This window comes from Rhinopithecus roxellana, chromosome 8 (assembly GCF_007565055.1).
Source record: "Rhinopithecus roxellana isolate Shanxi Qingling chromosome 8, ASM756505v1, whole genome shotgun sequence".
In the NCBI taxonomy this organism is placed as follows: Eukaryota; Metazoa; Chordata; class Mammalia; order Primates; family Cercopithecidae; genus Rhinopithecus; species Rhinopithecus roxellana.
The window spans coordinates 77426747-77432712 of NC_044556.1; the positions used below are offsets into that span (position 1 = coordinate 77426747).

Sequence of the window (5966 nt, forward strand, 5' to 3'; positions counted from 1 at the left end):
AATCCAGCCTTACTGGCTCTAAATTCAGACTTGATTATGTCCCTCGTTTACAGCAAAAGAAGGACATTTTAAAGCAATTAACATCACTTCTATGGAGAGCTATTTGGCAATATCCACCAAAATTATAACTGTCCCTGCCCTTTGACCTGCGATTTCACTTCCAGGAAGTTATCATGCATACAGAGTTGTACATGTAAAACATGACATATGTACCAAGTTATTTATTGCAGCACTGTTTATAAAAGCAAGAGATTATAGAGTGGGCGTGGTGGCGTGATCACAGCTCACTGCAGCTTCCATCTTGCTGGGCTCAGGTGATCCTCCTACCTCAGCCTCCCAAGTAGCTGGGACCACAGGCATGTGTCATTATGCCCAGATAATTTTTGCATATTTTGTAGAAGTTAGGTTTTGCCAGGTTGCTCAGGCTGGTCTCGAACTCCTGAGCTCAAATGATCTACCTGCCTTGGCCTCCCAAAGTGCTAGGATTACAGGCTTGAGCCACCATGCTGGTCCCTATGTTTATTTTATCTTATGTAAAAACGCAGATTCACTGAGCTAGATGAGTGCATAGGTGACTAGTCCTCTACCCACCTCTCACACGTGAAGCGCTGATCAAAGACTCAAAAGAATGCAACCATTTGCCTCTTATCTCCCCATGCCTTTTAAAAATTTCTTCCTCTTTTGCCAACATCCACCCTTTCTTCTTTAAATATCGAAGCCCTCAAAATCATCTTTGGAGACAGGCACAGACCTGTCTTCTGGGCATGCATCCTTAACCTGGTGAAAATAAACCTCTAAATTAATTGACACCTGCCCTAGAAAATTCTTGGTTTACAAAAGCATTAAAATATTAACTAGCAGTGGTTATTTATAGGTAGTTGGCATATGAGTGATTTTAATTTTCTTTATCCTATTTCTGTTTCTCCCTCAATTTTTGTATGATAAACATATCAATTCTAATAATCAGCAAAAAAATAATGGATGCTGCCCTTCTCCACATGGTGCACAGGACCAAGCTCAGTGTCTTCAATGCATTTCCATCCTCCTCCCCTATCATTTCCCAGCCTCCCCCAGCACAGCAGGATCAGTGGTTTCTGAACATGGCCCCTTGGTTATTCTCCTCTGTCCTGCAGAAATGTGAACTAGCCTCCACTGTGCAGCTCGTGTGTTACCCCCTTCCAGATAGAATCAGCGGCTCCTTCCTTTGTGCCCATGTAGCCAACTGTTTCCCAATGACCTGGATTCCCAGTGGGTGTGGACCTTGTCTTCTTGTCCCTTTGCCACCTGGGATGGCCCCCGCCTTGACTCATGGGGTGTGCCGCGTGCTGGCAAATGCAGGCTGAATGACCACAAGCCCTTGTTGCTTCCTCCACCTTCTGTGAGATGGCTGGGTTACGAGAGTCCGAGTTGGCCACAGGCCTCTCTTCACCACGGTGTCTCTTTTCTGTGCATCACTGTTTTCAGGGTGTTCTGCCAGATGTACTGCAGTGCTTGTTCTCCACTCAGGGGGCCCTCGACTCAGCAGCATCCTTCAGACAGAGCTGCATCTTCCAAACCAAGGATGGGTACTGACCAACCCCCAGAGGTCTAGCTGGAGGAGAAAGTGCTCTCGGGACGGCTGGTTGGTCTCAGGAGAGGGGCAGGAGAGGGCTTTTTCTCACATCCCATCAGTAATCTTGGAGAAAGTGGGGCTGGGAGCCCAGGTAACACGTTTGTCCTGACACTTCCACTCCCTCCTGGGAACCTTCCAAGTCTTCTTGCCTGCACCTGTCCAGAAGAAAATTGGGCAGGAGGGAGGAGACAGGAGCAGGGGAGTGACTGAAGCAGGGCCCAACCCCAATCTGTCTCCTTTCCTCTCAGAGGATTTGAGATGGTTCCTTGCCTTTTAGCAGCTTCATGGAGAAGAGCATAGCTGGCAAAGAATCCCATTCCTTCCCAGTTTCTCAGCATGCAAAGATCCCGTAATTCACAGACTGCCTGCACCCATCTCTTACCCAGGCCCTGCCCCCAGTCCACATGGAAGTTGAACCTAAAGGAAATATTGGGGTTTTTTGTTTTGTTTTGTTTTGTGTTTGTTTTTGAGATGGAGTCTCGCTCTGTTGCCAGGCTGCAGTGCAGTGGCATCATCTCAGCTCACTGCAACTTCTGACTCCCTGGTTCAAGGGATTCTTCTGCCGCAGCCTCCCAAATAGTTGGGATTACAGGCACGCGCCACCACGCCCAGCTAATTTTTGTATTTTTAGTAGAGATGGGGTTTCACCACGTTGGCCAGGATGGTCTTGAACTTCTGACCTCAGGTGATCTGCCCACCTTGGCCTCTCGAAGTGCTGGGATTACAGGTGTGAGCCACCACGCCTGGCCGGTTTTTTTTTTTTTCTTGAGATGGAGTCTTGCTCTGTCACCCAGGCTGAAGTGCAGTGGCATGATCTTGGCTCACTGCAACGTCCATCTCCTGGGTTCAAGTAATTCTCATGCCTCAGCCTCCCGAGTAGCTGGGATTACAGGTGTGCACCACCACACTTGGCTTTTTTGTATTTTTAGTAGAGGTGGGGTTTCACCATGTTGGCCAGGCTGGCCTTGAACCGACCTCAAGTGCTCTACCCGCCTTGGCCTCCCAAAGTGCTGGGATTACAGGTGTGAGCCACAATGCCTGGCTGAACCTAAAGGAAATGGAAGAGAAGAGCAAGCCGTGTGCAGTGGCTCATACCTGTAATCCCAGCACTGTGGGAGACCAAGGCAGAAGGATTCCTTGAGCCCAGGAGTTAGGGAGTAACCTGAGCAATATATTGAGATCCCATCTCTACAAGTAGTAAAATAATTAGCCAGGCATGCTGGGGCACACCTGTAGTTGTAACTACTCAAGAGGCTGGGGTGGGAGGATGGCTTGAGCCCGGGATGTCAAGGCTGCAGTGAGACGGGATTTCGCTACTGCACTCCAGCCTGGGCAATAGAGTGAGGCTCTGCCTCAAAAAAAAAAAAAAAGAGAAGAGCAGGTGTTGAATTCCTTTTATGTCCATCTATGCTTTCTCTTAAGCCTTTGTTTAAGAGATACTAATAAAGATGCTTCCTAATCTGGCTGCCGTTGCTTTCATCCTCATCCTTATATCCTAGCAGATTTACCAAGAGGATAAATCCCAGCTGGAAGACTTGGACATCTGGCTCCATTTTCGACATCATCTCCAGATTAGGACAGCCAGGGAGAAACTTGGACGTGGAGGGCACACAGCCCTGCACAGACACAGGTCTGTGCCTAGAAAATCTCCCATTGCACTTTATAACATTTTCATTGCACTTTATATATATATATATATATAACATTGTATATATATATATATGTGTATATATATATATTTGTGTATATATATATGTGTGTATATATATATATAACTATATATATATATATATATATATATATAACTATATATATATATATATATATATATAACTATATATATATATATATATATATATAACATTGCACTTTATAACATTTGTGACTATGAAGTCAACCATTAAAAGACTCCCCATGCATAAAATCCTTCCATTAATAGTCAATAATGGCTAATATTTACCTAGTACTTAATATGTGTGACATATTTTGAGGGCTTTTCCCCTGTGTCAGGGAAGTGGGTATGTTTTTTATATCTCCATATTACACATAAGAAAACTGAGGCACAGAGAGGTGAAGTAAGTGGCCCAAGGTCGCTCAGCTAGCAAGTACTCTAGCCAGGATTTGAGCCCTCTGGCTCTAGAGCCTATGCCCTTAACCACAAGGCTATCCTGCCAGGGCTATACTGTCCTCTTCAGGGTCTTGTGAGGTACAACTTGAGCTCTGACCCTCTTTGGGTACCCTGGGCCACCCCATGAGTCCAGAGTCTGATTTTGAACTCTAACCAGCCACCCCACCCCAGCCCTTGGCTCCCCAGCAGAGTGAAGTGGGTCTGCTCCAGCTCGAGGCTACTAGGAGCCCATTGATGGCATTGCCTAGAGCCACATCATGCAGAATGAGCTCTTTCCAACACAAGCCGACGCTGTTCATTTGGAGCTGCGGCATGTCAATAGGTCCTCGTGGTGATGCTGGGAGGTGGACTAGAGTATCCCATTTGGCATGTGAGGAATTGAGCTCCATGAGGTTAAGTCACTGGCCCAGAATCACAGAGTAGCCAAGCCAGGATTCAAACCCAGACCTCCACATGCCACGTACAGCTCTCCTTTCACAAATCCACAGTTGCACCCCAGGGATTCCTGGCTGACAAATGTAGTTTGGGTGTCTTACCAGGGTCTTTAACCCGCAGGACCCAAAGCTACAGCATTCCCAGTTCCTTTTCTTCCCAGACTCTCAGGAAACCACTTCTCAAACTTCTACTTGCTACAAAATTGCTTGAGGAGAGTATTTAAAATGCAGATTCCCAGAGTTCATCCCCCAGGGATTCTGACTTTGGAGGTCTGGGTAGATTGCATTCTTAGCAAACCCTCAGATAATTCTGAAGCAGGAGGGTTCTGATGCAACCATCTCTGAGAAACTTGCTTTACCCACCTGAGTGGTATCTGTCCCAATCCCTTACTCATGGCAAGGGGCCCATAAACCTCTAAGGGATGAATACATGTTCCGGTGTGTTTCAGGTTTCTCTTTTGGGGGTTGAAAATGTTATAAAGTGCAATGGGAGATTTTCTAGGCAGAAGATGGGTCCTTTGCCTTCTGAGAGACTGGGCTACTTCTGGGTTTCACTCCATAGATCAAGGTGGAGTGAGGGATGAGGGCCACCCCTTGAGGGCTCAGCAGGGCCCTGGGCTGCGCCTGTGTTTTCAGACCAGGTTGTCGCTCTTTTGGCTGAAGTCATAAAACAGAGTCCCGGGTGGGTGCGGTGGCTCACGCCTGTAATCTTAGCACTTTGGAAGCTGAGGTAGCCGGATCACCTGAGGTCAGGAGTTCAAGACCAGCCTGGTCAACATGGTGCAACACCGTCTCTACTAAAAATACAAAAATTGGCCAGGCATCAAATGAGGAGCGCCTCTCTCTGGCTGCCACCCTGTCTGGGAAGTGAGGAGCACCTCTGCCCCGCTGCCCACTGTCTGGGAAGTGAGGAGCGCCTCTGCCCGGCTGCCCACTGTCTGGGAAGTGAGGAGCGCCTCTGCCCGGCTGCCCACTGTCTGGGAAGTGAGGAGTGCCTCTGCCTGGCCGCCACCCTGTCTGGGAAGTGAGGAGCGCCTCTGCCCAGCTGCCCACCGTCTGGGAAGTGAGGAGTGCCTCTCTCTGGCCACCACCCTGTCTGGGAAGTGAGGAGCGCCTGTGCCCGGCTGCCCACCGTCTGGGAAGTGAGGAGTGCCTCTGCCCAGCCCCCGCATCGTCTGGGAAGTGAGGAGCGCCTCTGCCCGGCTGCCCACCGTCTGGGAAGTGAGGAGCGCCTCTCTCTGGCCACCACCCTGTCTGGGAAGTGAGGAGCGCCTCTGCCCGGCTGCCCACCGTCTGGGAAGTGAGGAGCACCTCTGCCCGGCTGCCCACTGTCTGGGAAGTGAGGAGCACCTCTGCCCGGCTGCCCACTGTCTGGGAAGTGAGGAGCACCTCTGCCCGGCTGCCCACTGTCCGGGAAGTAAGGAGTGCCTCTGCCTGGCTGCCGCCCTGTCTGGGAAGTGAGGAGTGCCTCTGCCCAGCCCCCGCATCGTCTGGGAAGTGAGGAGCGCCTCTGCCTGGCCCCACATCGTCTGGGATGTGAGGAGCGCCTCTGCCCAGCCTGCTGTGCAACCCTCCAAGTGTGACGTGACAGCCTTGTGTGTGATACTTCTGCCCTCCCCAAATTTGAATTTTTGACATTAAAGTTTACTTTTTAATTAAAAGTTTTAAATTGGAGAATAAAAACAAAAAATGAGCCAGGCATGGTAGGTAGCACATGCCTGTAATCCCAGCTAATTGGGAGGCTGAGGCAGGAGAATTGCTTGAACCTGGGAGATGGAGGTTGCAGTGAGCC

General features: G+C 49.2%; 1 pseudogene; it reads right to left on the bottom strand.

Annotated features, from left to right (window-relative positions):
* Window positions 1-4766: 4766 nt before the first annotated feature.
* On the bottom strand, window positions 4767-5680 carry LOC115899245 (annotated as a pseudogene).
* Window positions 5681-5966: the final 286 nt, after the last annotated feature.